The sequence below is a fragment of the Stenella coeruleoalba genome (assembly GCF_951394435.1).
Source record: "Stenella coeruleoalba genome assembly, chromosome: 9".
In the NCBI taxonomy this organism is placed as follows: Eukaryota; Metazoa; Chordata; class Mammalia; order Artiodactyla; family Delphinidae; genus Stenella; species Stenella coeruleoalba.
Window position 1 is genome coordinate 35,055,111 of NC_137155.1, and position 20,547 is coordinate 35,075,657.

A 20,547-nucleotide genomic window follows, 5' to 3' on the forward strand; every position below is an offset into this window, starting at 1 on the left:
ATTTCCACATGGCTCTTTCCTACCTACTACGTTAAGGTTCATTTTATCCACTTTCCCTGGGATGCCTTCACTGCCAACTGGCTAAAAATAGCCATTCCCATGGTACCTTATTCCTTCATGGAACTTGTAAATTTACTATCTTATACAAACTGCACAGGGAGGCCAGTTTCACACAGCCTTATGAAAAAAAGCTTTTGACTGGCTAACAGATCCCTAATAAGAGATAAGTTTACGGCCTAACCACATGTCTACTGCTTTCTCAGGGTAAATGCCATAATAATAAATATGAAATACTGCTTTAAACATTTCAAAGCACTTTCAGGAATATCATATCATTTATGTCTGAACTTTGAAAGGAAGAAAATAAGTTACCTTTATAAAGTAGCTGAGCTTTAAAAAGCTAAGCACCTCAACAAGTAAATCAGCAAATCCCATAACCTAGCACAGTACTTAGCACGTAATCTAATGGTTGAGTAAACACTTGCGTTAGGCTAACTTAAGTTCTGATTTTTTCATACTTGAGCACTCCTCTCACAGTGGTGCACCGTCTCCATATATAGCGGATTCTGCCGATGCTCACCCAAGTCCCCTGGCCATTACTACTCAACTGTATGCCCACAGACTTCCAACTGCCAACACTTCTATTTTGTTGCCAGGGGGTTTTCACTGGACTTGCACAGCAGGCTGAAAGCAGCCCTCCACTAAGGAGTCCTATGGAGTAATCCCCAGCTCCCTTGCCTTTTTTTTTTTTTTTTTTTTTTGCGGTACGCGGGCCTCTCACTGTTATGGCCTCTCCCGTTGCGGAGCACAGGCTCCAGACGCACAGGCTCAGCAGCCATGGCTCACGGGCCTAGCCGCTGTGCGGCATGCGGGATCTTCCCGGACCGGGGCACGAACCCGTGTCCCCTGCATCGGCAGGCGGACTCTCAACTACTGCGCCACCAGGGAAGCCCCTCCCTTGTTTTTTAGATAGATAATTCTCAGGGGGACCTTCCACTGTTTCCCCAGAAGAATTAAGCTTTAGTTACCCAAAATTGTAGCCAGCTTAACACACACCCTCTACCGCCTTCCCTACTCCTACTCATGTGTTCTCTGCCTCCTCAATAAGCTACCCGCTCTCAAACCTTTGTCTCAGGGTCTGAGAAATGAGACACTACAGGACAGGAAATAATTTTCAGTTTTAAAAACCAAAGGTAAAAAAGTAAGGGATCATTTCTAAATAATTAAGTATAATCACATATTTTCAAAAAGAAAACATTAACCAGCCACTATTTGGTACTGCGTGGTGAAAAAAATCCAAACTGGGAGTTAATGTTACATGAATTTTAACTTATGAAATTTCTGACATGAGAAGGAAAAGTACAGAAAACACTTTAAAAAACTGTTGGGGAAAGCACCATTTTAATAACCCCTTTAGGCCTTAAATCTAACACCTTCCTTAGGTGCACAGGTTGAGAAAAGTGAAAATTCTCACATTTTTTTACTCTATTCTTTTGAAATAGCTTGTTAAAGGGTGTGCGTGTGTACTTGTGTGTATGTGGAGAGAGAGAGAGAGAGAGAAAAGGAGGGAGAGAGGCAGGGAGGAAGGGAGGGAGGATATTTGTGGAGGGGAGAGAGAAAGAAGGAAAGATCATGTTATGTTTTAATGGAGGCATCTTTAAACATTCCTCAGATCTCTGATCGTCAATAAAGCAAAAACAAGCTGTCGCTCCCATTTGATATCACTGAGCATGTCTATTCATTTATTCAAATTTTGCCAATACTTTCTATGGAGAATTACTAGGATTCACTTGTATAGCTAGAAAAATAAGAGAGACAGAGCTATGCCCAAGGAGTCGCCTTGGGAGATGGGGAGACAGAAAACTAAACAGTTACTATTCAGGGTGACAAGGACTGTCCAGGGTGCTTGGGGGTCACAAAGGAGATGCTCCTAAGCCTACATAGGGTGGGTTCGGGAGGCAGCAAAACTGGATTAAGACTCCGACATGATGTTTGCTTTAAAATATGGTTCCCCATACCCAGTCCGTATATTTTATTTAAAATTGAAAATTAAAAACTATAAAACATGAACACTTACATGCACACTGAAATTTAAGAGAGCTTCTTTCTAGATTTCCTGACCGCAAAATTTGGATCAACTCATCCAAGTTAATCTCTTTTCATTTTCTAGGGTGCTCCTGCCTGGCTCTGGAGACTCTACCTAATCCCCCTCGTAAGTTATCCAGCACGGGTGTGTAAGAAGAAATTCCAGAGGAGGTGAGAACTAAAACTTAAAGGAAAATTAGGAATTCTCTAGATGGGCAGAGAGAGGGAAGGGTAGGTAGGAGTCTTCTGGCAGAATTGTGTAAATGGGTAACACTGAGCTATAGCATAGACCTGTTAGAGCAGTTAGGAGATTAGTACACTAGCACAAGGGGAGAGGGACAGGTGAGAGATGTGGGAAGACTAAAGTACCAGGAAATGAGACTGGAGAGACTAGCAAAAGTTAGATTTGTTAAGTTCTCTGTTATTTTTTTTTTTTGAGATGTAATTCACATAGCATAAAATTCACCCTTTATACTTTATAACTCTGATTTTTTAGTATATTCAGAGCTTGCAACCATCAGCCCTATCTAATTCCAGAACATTTTTATCACCCTGAAAAAGAAACCCATATCCAATAGCAGTCACATCCCATTTCCCCTTCTGCCAGCCCCTGGCAACCACTACTCTATTTTAATCACTGGATATTTCATATAAATTGAATTATACAATATATGACCTTAAAAAGGGCCTTACAAGTCTGACTTCTTTCACTTGGCATAATGTTTTCAAGGTTCATCGTAACGTAGCATGAAAGAATACTTCATTCTTTTCCTTATGGACCACTGTGTGAATCTCTCACATTTATCTGTTCATCAGTTAGTAGACATTTGGGTTGTTTCCACTTCTTGGCTATTATAAATAGTTATCAACATTCATGTACACACTTTTGTCTAGAAATATGTTTTCAATTCCCTTGGGCATATAACTCGTGGTGAAATTACTGATTAATATGGTAACTTTACGTTTAACTTTTTGAGGAATTGCTAGACTGTCTTCCAAAGTGGCTGTACCATTTTACAGCCACATCAATTCTAAGGAGTCTGAAGCCATCTAGAAGGCAGGTGAGCCACTCAAAGTCTTAAGGCTGCATAGAGTCATATTAAATTTTAATTTTTAAAAGGTCACTCTAGAATCAGTGTGGAGGATGATTAGACGATTTCCATAAGAAAGAGGCAGAGAAGTCTGTTAGGATTCTACTATGAGTAAGCCATGTGAAAGAACAAAACAGTCTAATTAGGAAAGAAGTAGTAGGGTTGAAGAGGAGGAACTGGAATTAAAAAGGAAGGGGAGGGACTTCCCTAGTGGTGCAGTGGTTAAGAATCTGCCTGCCAATGCAGGGGACACGGGTTCGATACCTGGTCCAGGAAGATCCCACATGCCACCGAGCAACTAAGCCTGTGTGCCACAACTACTGAGCCTGCACTGTAGAGCCCATGAGCCACAACTACTGAAGCCCACACACTCTAGAGCCCATGTGCAGTAACTACTGAGCCGACATGCTGCAACTACTGAAGCCCGTGCACCTAGAGCCTGCGCTCCACAACAAGAGAAGCCACCACGATGAGAAGCCCGCACACCACAATGAAGAGTAGCCCCTGCTCACCACAACTAGAGAAAGCCCGTGCGCAGCCACAAAGACCCCATGCAGCCAAAAATAAATAAGTTTCTAAAAAATAAAAGGAAGGGGAAGAAAAGTGAAATCACTTCTAGAAAAGATTGATTTAAAACTTAAATTACCCAGGAAGATAAGTATCATAAACTTAAATGCCTAAAAGATCAGACAAGTAATGGAAATAAATAAAACATACAAGATGTAAGCAATAGGGAGTGGTGGAGACTATAACAAAGAAGAAAGAATACATCCAATCTAAAGGAAGTAGCTATAACTCAGTTCTAACCACCTAATGTTATGGAGAATGTAGGTGCAGTGTTGTTAGAAATTCTCCTTGGTCAAAAGAAGCCAAAATCTCGATTTCATGTTAAATATCCTGATCTTTAAATACTGCCAGTAGATACAATATTTCTTTAAATTCTGTGCGATATCAACAAAACATGCCTATGAGCTGCCAATCTGTGACCTCCCTAACACAGAGTAAAAGGAACAGTGGGCCAAGACTCAGAGTATGGCCACAAGGAAGGTGTGGATTAAAGAAGATTCCATAAAGAAGACCAAGGAGAGAGCAGAAACAGAGGAGGAAACTGTAATGGTGTGACATCCCAGAGGCTCAGGGATGATAAAGACCAAGAAGGGGACTAGGAAATGGTGTAAAACAGCACAGGGAGCCATTCACACTGGGGAGTGAAAAATGGACTTCGGGATTTGACAACTATGAAATACGGGAAAATGGAAAAAATATTTGGTGACTGTGAGCAAAGTAGAAAGTTAAAAAATTAAGCTTTCTCTCTCTTCCTAAACATTGTTTTCTTCAACAGTCAACATAAAGATTATGTGCCTCAAATCTTTATGGTTCTCAGAGAAGAGCCAGATGGGTTTAATTGTATTGTCCTCTCCAGCTGATAAACATTGAAATAGGCCAATTTTTTTTTTTGAAATGAGGTCCTTTGAAGAAGTTTAGATCTCTATGATATAAGACCACTTGGTCCCTTCAAGCTTACAGCTTAACAAAGGAATTACTTACAAGTCTTATAAACAAAAAAAATTGTGGGGACAATGTATATAACTTTGCTGGTATGTGACAAAGACCCAAAATAACAGTGGCTTAGACAGCCTAGAAGTTTCTTCCTCACTCATATGAAACTCCAAGCTGTTATGGCAGCTCTGCTTGGAGAAGTCATCATCACTGTCCCAGGCCTTTTGGGGTCTAAGGAAGTACACCTCCATATCCACATCCCAGCAAGTGAGAAGGGGAAGGAGGCAGCACCCTCAGCCTTTAAAGGGCATCAGGAAGTCACACAAGTCACTTCTGCGTACATCGTAATGACCAGAACTACATGCCACATGGAATAATCCTTATCCACAAGGGAGGCTGAAAAGTGTCATCTTTATTCTGTTGGGGTCTGTCCCCAGTGAAAATTCAGGGGCTCTACATCTGAGGATGATGGAGAAAGGGGACACTGTGAGACAACTAGGGATCTCCACCACAGAGTGGTATTCAATTTTTTAAAGATTCTGTTCTTAAAGTTCTATAAATAATTTATATTTTGGTTCAGTTTTACAAGGGAATATAAATCTGGCCTAACCTTTATGCTTAAATATTGGAAACACAGCAATGTAACATTGCCACAATTTTGGCTTCATCGTGCTGGTATTTATGACAGTGCTGAAGAAAGTTAAAGTTAATTTTAATCTGTTCTTACAAAATTATTTTCCTAAGAATTCTAAAGCAATTCTAGTCTTCTTGCCATGCTTAACAACTAGCTTTCAAAAGACTGCATTAAAAACTCAAATTATAAAATAAAAAAAATCATTGACATATTCCTACAGCATATGGAACTATACTACCTCAAAGATTCTTTTAAATTAACACAGTCAATTGTGCCCTTACTGCCAGAAAACTCTTGAAGTAACAAGTATGCACTATAGCAAGATATGCTCCTGAATTTTGACACTTTATTCTCATATTAGTTCACAGTACTATATTTTATCAAATACTAGAAAAAACTAAAAATAAAATAGTTCACCAGCACATGGTTCACTTGTGTTTCATATGTGAACATCCTAAAAGCTTACCCATGAACCATTGAATCTCGTAAATAAATACGAAGAGGAACTCCATAAGAAGTGATATAATTTGTAAGACAGTAATTTATTGACTGTTTTATGATGATTCAGATCTACAAATTCAAGAGTATATTATTTAAAAGCTTCTTGGCCTCAATCTTTTTTAAAAAAACAAAACATGGTACTTCCCTACAGTAGCATTTTTATCCACTTAAAAGCATGTAAATTATTATGTTTAACAAATTTAAGATATTAATTTTTGACTGGGTTGCCTTAAGAATGGTTTTGAATGGCTAGGGCAATGATTAACATTATCAAGCATAATGTAGGACATAACTATTAAAACAATTTTTGAAAACATGTTTATAATACAAAGTATTCATTATAGAAAGATTGGAATCTACTGAAAAGTAGAAAGAATATCACAATAAACTGCATTAAATTGAGTATTAAATATGTATAGTATGTCCAAAATTGTCTTTTTATTTATTTATTCATTCATTCATTTATTTATCTTGCTCCATTGGGCCTTAGTGTTGCAGCACACGGGATCTTCGTTGTGGCACATGGGCTTCTCACTAGTTGTGGCACACGGGCTCCAGAGCGTGCGGGCTCAGTAGTTGCAGCATGTGGGCTCTCTAATTGTGGTGCATGGGCTCTAGAGTGTGCAGGCTAGCTTCCCCACGGCATGTGGGATCTTAGTTCCCTGACCAGGGATCGAATCTGCATCCTCTACATTGGAAGGTGGATTCTTAACCACTGGACCATCAGGGAAGTCCCCAAAATTATCTTGACCGATAAGATGTTACATGAAAGAGAAAATGAATGGAGGATACCCACTTCAAATCAAGAGAGTAACAGAGATGGGAATTGCCCTCCTGCCGGAAAAAATCAAACAACTGTACAACTGTTTTCAAGACACTGGATACCAGGCAATGAGAAATGAAAAACAAAAGGTGAACCCTAAAAAATGGGAAACTGATGACATGAGCCCTATGACTGACCCAACTTCCAGACCATGGCTCTGGGAAGGAAAATTGAGGCAGAGCCCAGCATAGTCTCTGAATTGAAGAGATGTATCTGAGAAATCAGGTAAATCGGAGAAGCTAGAAATCTCAGGACAGAGTACCAGAGGAAAGAGAGCTGAACAGAGAGCGATCTCTAATCTGTAGATACCCCTGCAGGTATTCAGCAGAGTACTGATCAGCGTATGTATATAAGAAAACAACCCACGGCCAGGAAAAGAACCACGCAGGGCTGCGAACTGTGCCTATTCCCACCAGCCAGACTGGAAAACCTGATAATTCACGTGGTTTAGGGTAGAGTACTCAGACACTAATCTCAAAAACAAGACCTGAAAGAATCAAACTGTTTCCAAGTAACTAACTGCATCCCATTAAAAAAAAAAAATGCTCAAGAAGATTTATAGGGATATAAAAAAATATCCAGCACTCTATAAGGTAAAATTCACAATGTCTGGTATCCATCAAAAATTACCAGGCATGCAAAGAAGTAGGAAAATATAACCCATAACAAGGAGAAAAATCAACCCCCAAAACTGACCAAAAACTGAAAACGATGTTAGAATTTGCAGACCAGGTCATTAAAACAGTTATTATAAATCTACTCCATATGTTTAAAACAATTAAATAGTGACACGGAAGATTTTTAAAACACCCAAATTAAACTTCAAGAGATGAAAACTATAATGTATACGATGAAAAACACACTAAATGTGATTACTGTTAGTGAACTTAAAGACACAGCAATAAAAACTATCCAAAATGAAACACACAAAGAAAAATTAATTTAAATAATTTTAAAAGTATCAATAATCCTAATGTACAAGTAACTGGAGTTCCTGAAAGAGAGGAGGGAGAGAAGGGAAACCAGAAACAATTGAAGAGATGACTAATGTTTTTTCAGATTTGATGAAAATTATAAACCCACAGGTCCAAGAAGTTCAATGAACCCAAAACACATGACACATGAAGAAAGCTTTACCAAGACACATGATAATCAAATTGATCAAAACTAATGACAAAGGGAAAATCTGTAAGGACATGTTTTATATAAGAGGAACAAAAATAAGGATGACAGTAGATTTCTTATAAAAAACAATGCAAGTGAGAACACAGTGGAGTAACATCATTAAAGCACAAAAAGAAAAAAAGGCCAATCTAGAATTCTATATCTAACAAAAATCTTACAAAATGAAGATATGAAATAAAGACGTTTTCAAACACACAAAAGCTGAAAGGATCCATCACCAGGAGACCTGTGCTACAACAAAGGTTAAAGGAAGCCCTTCAGGCACAAGGAAGATGACACCAGATGGAAATGGTGTGAAAAGCATGAAAGAAAATGAAGGAATAAAAGGAAGGAAGACCACTGACAATGGCAACTACATGAGTAAATACAACATATTTGTTTCTATTATGTAAATTTCTTTAAAAGATTATTTGCTGTTTAAGCAAAACTGATAAATGTAGTATGAGGTTTATAAGATATGTAAGAAAAACAGAAAAAACTGAAATAAATTTTAATGTGCTTTCAATAGTTACTTGAAAATTATAAATTCACACAAGAATATTTCAGAGCTACTATTCTAGAGAAATTAAAATTGTTGCCATTATTCTGAGATCCCATTCCACATGGCCTACATTTTCCCATTTGGCTTGAGTAGTCTTAGCATTATGCTGTGGAAAAATAATTTAAGTTGAACTTATTACATTTGCTTTCATAGAGAAAAAGTAGTAATTCGAAAAGGATGTTCTAGTAAACAAATTATCTCACAAGGTTTGGCAATGGCTTTTGTCAAACTTTACAAATAAAAGCAAACAACTATTGTTTCATTACAAAGCTAAACTCATCAAATATTTATTTTAATGTAGGTAACTTTTAAAAATTGGGTCAGGGCTTCCCTGGTGGCGCAGTGGTTGAGAGTCCACCTGCCGATGCAGGGGACACGGGTTCGTGCCCTGGTCCAGGAAGATCCCACATGCCGCAGAGCGGCTAGGCCCATAAGCGATGGCCGCTGAGCCAGCATGTCCGGAGCCTGTGCTCCGCAACGAGAGAGGCCACGACAGTGAGAGGCCCACATAACACAAAAAAAAAAAAAAAAAAAAAAAAAAAAAAAAAAAAAAAAAAAAAAAATAAAAATTGGGTCAAACATATAAGTAGATTAAAAATTATATTTATAGCACAAGTCACAAAAGAATGTTCCCTTCATTCCACCCCCAACCAGCTCACAATGAGCAATTAGCATAATACATATCATTTGGGCTTTTAGGAGAATGTTTATCAGGAAGGTTAGGGGGAGAAGGTGACAAAGCAGTTCTCACCATTAAGAGGTAGATGAAAGCAATCATAAGACCAAAGCACAGCAGGCGATTCACAAGTGCAAAATTCTGTACATTGCTACTGAATTTTTCTCCTATTTTGTGAAATCTATTCAAAAGCATACCTACAAGTTCTTTCAATGAGTAGCCCTATGCTGGAACGGAAGTGGAAATCATCAACAAAATATACAAAGGAGATAGATCTTTTGTGTAGTAAGAGTAAAGTAATTCCAAGATGAAAATCTAATAAAAACAGAACTACCTTGGAAAAGAGGTTAACTCAGGCATAACGTATAGTTTGTGTGCATCCCTGAAAAGAAATTCTGATGCACACTGAAGTTTGGGAACTACTACTCTAGACTAAAAAAGTGAACAAAAAGCAAGAAGTCCCATGCCAAAGTCTGTGCATTCAAATTCTGCCATATAAGACAACTATTTAATCTCCAGCAGGGGACTTCCCTGGTGGTCCAACAGTTAAGACTCTGCACTCCCAATGCAGGGGGCCCAGGTTTGATCCCTGGTTAGTGAACTAGATCCCACATGTCACAACTAAAAGATCCCGCATACCACAACTAAAACCTGGCGCAGCCAAATAAATAAACAAATATTAAAAAAAAAAAAAAAATCCCCAGCAGTAGAGGATGAGTGGAAAATAGCCTAAAGTGTTTCTGCTTGTCAGCAGAATTTATTTCAATTTATTTGAATATTAAGTTTCTATAACCATTACATATTACTAGGTTAAACGTTCTTGAAAGAATTAAATGAGACAATACACGTGAATACACCCAATACTGAGCCTCAATAAATGCATGATGGATTTTAATCTAAGTCTTGCTCTGGAAGTGCCAGAAGTAGCATAAAAGATTTTGGCCACTTATTGGAAGCAATTCCTGCCATTCTAAATAGAAAATCCTGTTGTACTTATTTCATGCATTTTGACACCAGCTGTAAAACTTGTTATGGTGGGATTACATCTTACATATGAATTGAGCTATAATATGTTTAAATGCATAGGATGCTCCTTCATACTTCTCCTATGCCAGAAAGGGTAAAAGAACAAGAAAAGCAAAGAAATCAAGAGAAGAGAAGGAATATTCAAAGACATTTTTAAGAAAACAGTAAACTCAAAATCTGTTCAGAATACCAGCATACATTACTACATCAAATAAAGGCTAGCATAGCATAAACAACATTTTAGATGATAACGATGATGATGATGATGATAATGATGTAGCTAATCCGAGTTTAAATGGCTTATTAGGAAAAAAAGGATTAAAAGAGTTGGACTAGCAAACACAAGGAAACCTGGGTCATTAAAAAAAAAGTGAATGTAAAATTTATCTGGTAAAGTGGTCAGTGTCAGGCCTCTAGACTAATAAGGAAATGATGAAAAACCAAATCAGATGGTGGCATGAATGAAGATATGACATGCAGTGTTGGGCATTTGGGAAAAGAATGAAACCAAACTGATGGAATACATTGCTCCATGTTTAAAGTGATACAAATAACAACAATATTCAATAGCAACATCCAAGTACAACCAAACAATGTAGCTGTGTTGGAGATGTGAGCAAATGAGTCTGAGAATGGAAGCATTATATCTGAACCTAGGCTGCCTACTGGCCATATGATAGTACAGTAGCCCTCCGCTCCACGCCCCCGCCCCCCGCCCCCTTATCTGCAGGGGATATATTCCAAGACCCTCAGGGGATGCCTGAAACCACGGATTGTACCAACCCTATATATACTATGTTTTTCCATATACATATATATATATATATATATGTATGTATGTATATACACACCTATGACTAAGTTTAATTTATAAATTAGGCACAGTAAGAGAATATCCAAACTGCCAGCATCACTACTCTTGCACTTTCTGGCCATTATTAAGTAAAATAAGGATTAGTTGAATACAAGCACTGAGATACTGAGACAGTCAGTCTGATAACCAAGAGACCTACTAAGTGACGAACAGGTCAGTAGCATGTATAGTGTGGATACACTGGACAAAGGGATGATTCACATCCCAGGCAGGACAGAGCAGGGCAGCAAGAGATTTCATCACACTGCTCACAATACCATGTAATTTAAAACTTGTGAATTGTGTATTTCTGGAATTTTCCATTTAATTTTTTCAGACCATGGTTGACCATGGGTAACTGAAATCACAAAGTGAAACCATGAATAAGGAGGTACTACTGTATATTATATATATAAAATTAAATAAGAGTAAATGCAGGCTCTCAGCCTTACTCCCTGCATTTCAAGTGCTTAACAGACACAGAGAATATTTCTATTGAAAAGCACTGATCTATACAGCTGTGAGAGATGCCTTGTATGTGAAAGATGAAATCTAACACACACACACACACACACACACACACACATACACAGCCAATAACTCATCCATTCTTTCTTTCAGAACAATTTATTGAGCATTTCTCATGTGAGAGTCGCTGTGCTAGGAATTTGGAGTCCACAGATTAAAACAAAACATTCCCTGCTCTCAAGGAGCTTGCAAGTGCAGTCGGAAATAATGACATACGAATAGTTGATCGATTAGCAAATACCTGTTGGGCACCAACTATCAGAAATGCCCTTAATGATGTGGAAGGAAACAAAAAACAGTAACCAAGTTCTCTCTGTCTTCAAGGGGCTTACAATCTAACTAATGACACACAACACAGAGTAAGATGTAAAATGTTTTAAGTGGCAATTAGTCCTTGAGACTGTGTACTTCAAACTGAGATCTATGAGCCTGATGTGGAATTATTTCTTCCATTTTGGGTCTTCACTGGAATGATAATCTAAAAAAATAAAATACATATAAATGTATTCTAATTAATATCTGAAGAAGCATCTTAAAACTAAATACCACCAACAAATTTTCATTCTGGCGTCTGCTGTTGCTGTTCTCAATCATGCATGCATTAGGTGAAGGCCAAATAATGTACAGTTTGCTAAATAAGTAAAGTCTGATTAGGAAAAAAGGTGAGGATGAATTGAGTCATTGTAGAACACATAATAGAACACATTATAGAACACTCTGCCTTGCTAGCAGAGGCATCCAAAAATACCTGTGCTACAGTGGTTAAAAATCACCATCATGTTGAGAGTGAAGGTGATGCATGCATCCTATCTCTCTGTTCCTATACAATATGTTCTCCACTCCTGAAGTCTTTGGGTATGGCTTACAGATTTGATTTATAATTCAAGAACTTCACAGTTCTAATCACATCTTTAAGAGAACAAAAAGATGTTATCAAGTTCTCAGGTGATAATTCATTAAAACTGACATTTGAAGATTATTTACTGGTAGAGTTTTCATGATGTGTGAAGTCTGATTACCCTGAACCAGCAAACAAAGCCTTTAAGTTAATTTTTTAAACTACATTTTAAAAGGACACTTTCTACATTAATATAAAGCACAGAAATAGATTAAAGAAAAAAATCTGAGGCTACATCTTTTACTCTTAAACCCAACACTGGCAGTGTAATTTCAACAATACAGTATCATTGGAAACATAACTCAATGTTGTTCCTTCTAATTTTATCAATTCTGTTGTTCACATTTAATATTTTCTCATTGGTTTTGGTTTTACAACTTGTGAAATCTATAAGGAAATGTGCTTGTATTTTTTTTAGCTTTGGCTGTATCCTTATTTTATAATTGTTTTTTACAGTAGGTTCTTGTTGGTTATCTATTTTAAATATAGCAGTGTGTACATGTCAATCCCAAACTCCCAATCCATACTTTATTTTATGTTCCTAAATACTTAAGTGAAATGTTTAATAAGAATAACTTAGATTCACACTGTACAGACCAGTAGTCTTTGTTAAAATCAAACCACACATCCCATGGCGTTTTATTTAAAGAGGGTGCTCATTTGCAAGCCAAACCTCTTCTCTCCTTTCCGTCTAGGTGTGGGAGGCCATGGACCTCTCCCTAGTGAGCCACAAAGGAATTGGAAAGAAACCACAAATACATATGTAAATCATTCCATATATTAAATTTACTACCATATTTCAAAAGTATAAAGATGCTGTTCTGGGTAATAAAAGGCCAATTCTTTTAAAGACTTTACTCATACAGTAGTCGTTTTTTTTTTATTATGGATTTTCTCAATCAATTAATACTAAAATTCAACTTGTAAGCCTGTGTGAACCACTGCCATAGTTCTAAATTACTGCAGGAATTCAGAGAGGAAAAAGATCATGGTGAGCTGCCAAAATCAGAGGAAGCATCACAAAAGAAGAGGGACATAAGTTGGGCCTAGAGGAAAAGGAAAGCAGAGAAGGCGTCGCTTCTTAAGTAAAACCACAGAGGAGGAAAGTCTGAGTTTGGCTAAGAGATGGCCACGATAGTTCTGGAAGAAGTTGGTTCAAAAAATACACTGCAAATGCTGGGCTGACAGAAACCTCTGCTAGTGAGTGTTCTCAATTGCAAGGGGCAGAAATTCAATTTATGGACAATTCATTGCTCACATAACATAATCCCAGAAAAATCAGTGGTAGAACGGCCCTGAGAATGCCTGGACGCAGGAACTGAAAAACTGAAATGCTCCTACTACTTCTTCCCTACCCACCACATACATGCGTACACACACACACACACACACACACACACACACACACACACAAATGCGCAGATATGCACATCTTTTGTTTACATGTTGATTTACTCTCTCAGGCTGCCAGTTCCCATTATCTAAAATCTAAGCCACTTGGTAGCTCCAAGCTTAGGGCTTAAATCCTTAAAGCTGTAAGGCAGGGAGTGGCAAGAGTTAAAAATGTAAAGGTAATGAAGATAGGCTAAGTCCAGTCTATGAGAGAATCTAGGTGTCATGCTAGGGAGTTTCGACTTTTACAGTCAAATCTGGCCTAAGCTAAGTTAGAAAATCTATCTGTATGAAGAAATAAGTTTATTTCAAAAATTCCTGAGCTGTAGCTTGCTCTGGATGAAGTTACTGTAGTCAACCATAATCAGGCTGAGTGGCTCACAATTTCCCTCTCTGCAAGCAGTCGTACTCTAGAAGGGCAGACACCTGAGGCCAGATGGGGCCATCCCAATACCCTGTCTACCTGGCCACAGATGAGTGGTTCATAGGAATACACCTGACCTAACACAATCCAATCAAAGTACAGTTTGGGGGTATTCAGTTTAAAATGTTTGCATTTTGACTCAAATACCCAGGGAAATCTTAAAGTCTTCCTCAGACCATGGTGGGACATAGGGTACAACTCTGTAAAACTAACAGAATACAGATTGAGTCCCACACTGAACTTGCATTTTGCAACAGAGCAGTAAGGGGATGTGGGCCAATGATTCCGATCAATGGAACTAGATCCATTTAAAGAAGAGATTTAAGTACATAAAACAGAAGAGAAAAAAAAAGTAGAATATCTATGAATAGAATTCAGAGCCACCACAGAGTAGAAAGGGGAACTGAGTAATAGAAGAACAAAGGAGGAATGTCTCAATAGACTTTTCAAGTAGATCAAAACTGTGGCATCTACTGAAAAAGATGTATAGAAAGAACCCTATGGCCGAAAAAGCAGTGAGAATTCAAGTTTCCTGATTGAATTTAATAGTAGAAATCTACATATAGGAGAGAAAGGAGACACAGAGATTTCGATTTCTGCCAAAATGATAAGTAGAAATAAAAATACAGAGCCTCCACTCCACACTCTTACTTTTATATGGAAGAGAGACCTATAATCTGTACTTCCTGCTGGGAAAATAAAAGAAGGCATGATACAGCACACTCTCTCACTCCTCTCTCTAACCCTCATCTTCCAGTATCCAGGTCTCTCAAGATGAACGAAGGCATCTAAGAACAACTGCAGTGCTGACATTCACTTCAATGGAAAAAACAAGCTTTTCCCCTGGAAACTTCACTTACTGCATGTGAGTATGAGATGTATATTACAAGACTACGGGTTTTGAAATCAGACCTAGATTCAAACCCTGGTGCCACTGCTATCTGAATGACTGCTAGCATTTAACCTTTCAAAGTCTCCATTTATTTGGAGGGAGGGGGAGGGAGAGAGGGGAGGTGGAACTAGGGAAACTTGAATTCAGTTGCTAGAGACGAGAAGCAGATTAGGTAAAATCATTCCTGCAAAGAGCTTGGACATTAGCTATGCTCAGTAGACCCCCATGTCCCCATACAATGCCCCATAGTCATTGGGCCACAGATGTACAGTGGATGAAGATGGTCTCTGGCTCAGTTCCATCCTGTTAGATAAAGGGAGGCCACACTGTGGGACTCCAAATCACAAGGTTGGTTCCCTCTAAGGACTGATGGGCCCAGTCCCTTAAAAACCTTTCACATATGGAATATACTGGAGACTAATTAAGTCAATTCATAGACTAACATACATGCTAGTGATTCAGACTCCTTTCTTATAAGCACCATTCCTAAATGAGTCCTCACCGTTCTCCTAAATCGCAGGAGAGTTTTCTTTCTAAGGAGCGGCACGACCCTAGCTAGTCTCCAATCCAATCCCATCTCCAGATGGTCATCATACCTACCCTGGTAGAAAACTTCAACATTTCATTAAGCAATCACTTGCTCATATTTTTCTCTCCTTCCTTCCTTAGCAATGAATACATCATTCTTTTTGGCCATGAACAACTGAACCCCACTATTATATATGGAGAATTCTCTCTCTTGTGAAAGAGCCCACCTTCCACTACAGAAGCTGGTGTGCCAACAGTGACAGCAATGCTATCTCACAGAATCAGTTCTGCAGAGTGATTCTGAGCACTGTTCTGACTGAGTGGCTTCTAAGCCAGGTCTGCTGTCTATCCCAGAGATTCTATGAACTAGTCAATGTGGTGGACACATGCTAAGGTGACCTCCAATGAGTCATGTCCTTCTACAGTCCCCTCCTCTTAAGTCTGAGTAGAACATGTGACTTGCTTCTAACCAATAAGATATGGCAAAGGTGATAGATGTCACTCCCTTGACTAGATTATGTTATATGGTAAAGGTGATGTCACATCACTCCCATATGTTATATCATCCTGGAGCAAGAGACTGTTCCTTTCTGGCTTTGAAAAGGAGGCTGCCAAGTTGAAAGAGGGTCACTCGTGCCTGTGAGAGGGTCAAATTGCAAAGTACAGCAGGCAGTCTGTAAGAGCTGTGAGTGGTCTCTGACTGATAGCCAACAAGAAAATGGAGACCTCGGTCCTACAACCACAAGGAGATGAATTCTGCCAACAATCTAAGAAAGCTTGGAAGCAGATCTTTCCCCAGTGACCCTGTAATAACACCACGGCACTGACCAACACCTGGTGAGATCCCTGAACAGAGGATCTAGTTGAGCCATGTGTGAACTGTTGAGCAATGAACTTGAGATGGTAAATATGTCTTTTTCAACCTGCGAAATTTGTGGTAATGCGTGACAAAGCAAAAGAAAACAAATCGAGTCAATATCCTCTAATAAGTTTATGTATTGCCTAAATTAACTAAAGTTAATTTTGATGATTTGCTACCAAATATCTCCAGTGATATTTGAGTGATCCGAATCTTATTCTTCTTTTAATGGCCATTTCAAATTCCATGCATCACTATTCCATTCAAACTACACTAGTCCACACCCATCTCCTTATCACAGATTCTGTAGAAATGGGAAGAAAGTACCATTTCCAGCAACTTCAACTCTCCTCAATCTCACCAACAGCATGCAATAATCTCTCTGGTACAGCAAAGAACATAACAAATGGAAGTTTTCTTCTTTGGGGGACTCTAAACAGAATTCATTATAGTAAGTAGCAAACCACACTTGAATAGTCACTTCTTTTTCAATATTTCACATTTTAAAATGATCTGAATGAGCTCTTATAAACTATACATTTAGAGAAAAGAACAGTTTATATATATATATATATATATATACACACACACACATACACACACACACACATACACACACACACACACGTATATATATATATTAACCGAATAGAGTAGAGAGCTCCTGGTACCATCTGCTTATTCAAAAATGCTGAAAGTATTTTCATCAAATACATGTGAGCTTGCATAAGATTACATATTACTATTTTCTATGAAATTGCAATGGTTTCTTCTGCATCCTGGATAATGTATTCCACTTTTGAATCTAATAATCCAATATTGAAAGTCTATCACCTTGGCTCTTACAAATCAAATGGGTAATTACTCTCAAAAATTCTGGTGAAATTTGAAGGAGAGGGCATTTGGGAGGATGAAGAAAAAGTCTTAAGAGTACCTTCCCTACAGAAGAACAAGTTGCTATCCTTTTTCTTTTGTTTAAGTCTGATTTATCAAGATAAGAGGTCTAGGGCTTCCCTGGTGGCGCAGTGGTTGAGAGTCTGCCTGCCAATGCAGGGGAAAAAGGTTCATGCCCCGGTCCGGAAAGATCCCACATGCTGCGGAGCGGCTGGGCCCGTGAGCCATGGCCGCTGAGCCTGCGCGTCCGGAGCCTGTGCTCTGCAACGGGAGAGGCCACAACAGTGAGAGGCCCGCAAACCGCAAAAAAAAAAAAAAAAAAAAAGTTAAGAGGTCTACATGGACAGAAATGACTAGATAGCTGCATAAACTCTCAGTTCACTTTGATTTCTGAAGAAGTATAGGTAATAAGAGAAAGTGGATGTCCTGACACCCAAAACAACATGTACCTTAATTGATACTGGCTGCCTCTAGAGTGGACAGTCCATTACTGTCCTCTCTCAATACTCTCTTCAAAAATCACATTCTGAGTTCTCTCACCAGTGAGTCTGATGCTCCTCAAGCTTGACAACTGTGCTGATAAACTTCAAAGCAGCTTTGACCAATAAAAGGGCTGCATGCAGTTGATAAGGTGGGGCTAGTGGGAGCAAAGGGATGTGTAGGATATGGACTGACTGCAAGAGTGGATACCCCTCAGAGGTGGGTATAATTGATTTAAAACCAGCTATTGGAGTCATGGGTCTCTCCTGTCAGCAGGCAACAGTAAGGGCCCAGTCACTTAGGACTATATTGACTGGCATAAAATCTGACCTGAACATCTACAAAGTTCAGCATTTTAAACATCTAGGAATGTTTAATTTATGGAAATGTCAAAACACAGCCATGGGAGCAGCTTTCTATTGTGACTAGGATACAGGAAATATAGATGTTATCCTCAGCTTCACACTGATTCAGTAGTGTGTGACCTTGGGTCTATCAGTGTACCTGCTGCCTCCTTCCGAAAATGAGAACAGTATGTCTTCCTACCTATCTCTCAAATGTTTTGAAGCATCACCGGGAAAGGTAAGAGTTATAATCACAAGCTAGGAAACAATGGTATGTATCTGTGGACAGGTACAATAAAAATTAAGTATGATGTCTTTGTTGAAAGGAAAAGGCTTCAAACAATAAAAGCCCCCACCAACTTAAATACTCAAATAAATTACATTCTTTAAAAAATCTATGGAATCAAAAATAAAAAGCCATATTTGGATATAATAACAAAAAATGTCCATGACTACAATATTTCACTAATGAGAAGGTACAGATGCTACATACAGAAGGATTTTATGATGGCCATATGCTTCTCAAATGACTCTCCTTGTTAGCTACTTCTCCATATCTCTATTTAAGAATAACCTACACCTTCCCCACTGAGCAGGTGTAAATTACAGTATAATATGTTGTAATATTTAAACAAATTCAAAATAGAAGTAACGCTAATAAAAAGAAATGAAAGCTATATAACCCTAAAACAAACTTCGATGCAGATATCAATATAAATCTGAACTATGTGGATCATTTAAACTAGTTAATTAAAAAGGTTATCTGGTCAGTTGGCTTCATGATTTAAAACTCCTTAAAACCCAAATATTATCCAAATGCATGCCAAATATACACACTAAGTATTTATAGATAATGGCAGTAACTTCATAAAGCAACTCTGTCTACTATAATAATGGGCATAATAATGGGCATAAAACAATCATAGCAGTCTGTGATAATGTTTAAAATTACCTTTTTAATTTCAGAAGAGCCGTTTTTATCTTTACAGAAGATAGCAGTTTAATATGTCAAACACTCTCTAACCAGAGTGTACAGTCTGATTTTGCCAATAAAGGCCAGCCCAATAGGCTGAATCAATTGCAGAAGGAGAGAAACAGGAAGACTGAGGAAAAAAACAAAACAAAAACAAAAAAACCCACCTCCCTCCTAACCATAAGCTGGTACTTAATTTAAAACTCTAAACTTCCTTCTGAACAACCTTGTAGGCATCTGTGTCCGTTCTGTAGTGGAGATGATCGATTCAGGAAGAGAGCCAGGAAAGCATCTCTCCTTCTAGCTGGCAGGCGGATATCAAAGGTCAGATTCAGGATTCCTACTCTACATACACCTGTTTATGACTGAAACATATATGAAGACATTCACTTTTTCCCACACAGAAAATAACATATCCCAAGAAAATGCTTCTCTTCTTGAGATTTGCCTCATTCAAACAAAATGGATGAAAATAAATTACAAGAAAGTTTTACAACTGATGAAATTATTTGTCCTTTTGAAAATATAATATTCTTAATAAGCATCTTAAATACAAATGCTTTCCAGAAGGCATGTCAGTGATTTGATGTTTGGGTAATTAAACTGGCCCAAACTGGAACAGTGGTTTAAAAGGAAAAGGAGGACTAATTATCTGTGGTAAAAAGCAAATATCACAATTCCCATAATAAACATCCAAAGTACTGAAGAGTAGTTCAAAAGATATCCCTTCCAAACATGACATTTTTAATTGTCCTCATTTACCAACTGCAACTTATTCAGCGCTGTTATTAATTATGGGATTAAAAAGATTTCTAGAACATCAGAAAATAACATCCAGACCTTTTCAAATGTCAAAAGATTTTCTTTCCAAGTAATTTAAATTACTTTTTCTTTAATACAGATTCTCTATGTACTTACTCCCTTTTCCTAGATTTCAATAATGCCTGTAAGATTTGAAAACATGATTGTACTCCAAATACCTGTAATTCCTAAATCTTACCCTTTATGATAAATCTCAGCACAACAAGAGTATTCAGTTGTATAAGCATTGTTAAACCACTTGGGGAGAAAAAATTAACTCTTCATTTTCTTTTCTGGTTGAAGTTAAACTTTTAAAGCCCTTCTTACCCCACTCCCACATTCTACGTATACACACGCGTACGCACACACACACACACACACACAATACAGACGTATAATGGGATCTACGTAGATATCCCATGCCTCACAGATTTCAAAATGCTCTAGTTACTTAATCTAAAAGTTCCTTTTGGGAGATTACACACACCTCCCTGGCAGGGAAAACAAACACGACAGATATTCTTGAAATTAGAGCACAGGAGACTCACTAGAGAATTTCCAGTTCCACATTCCAGGAACGGCGTCCTGCGCTCCCGCCGCAGCCCCCTCTCCTCTCAGC

General features: G+C 38.2%; 1 protein-coding gene across 6 annotated transcripts in view; it reads right to left on the minus strand.

Annotated features, from left to right (window-relative positions):
• Window positions 1–20,547, minus strand: part of HDAC9 (histone deacetylase 9) — a 1,064,374-nt gene that overhangs the window by 987,243 nt on the left and 56,584 nt on the right. The window lies entirely within an intron of this gene.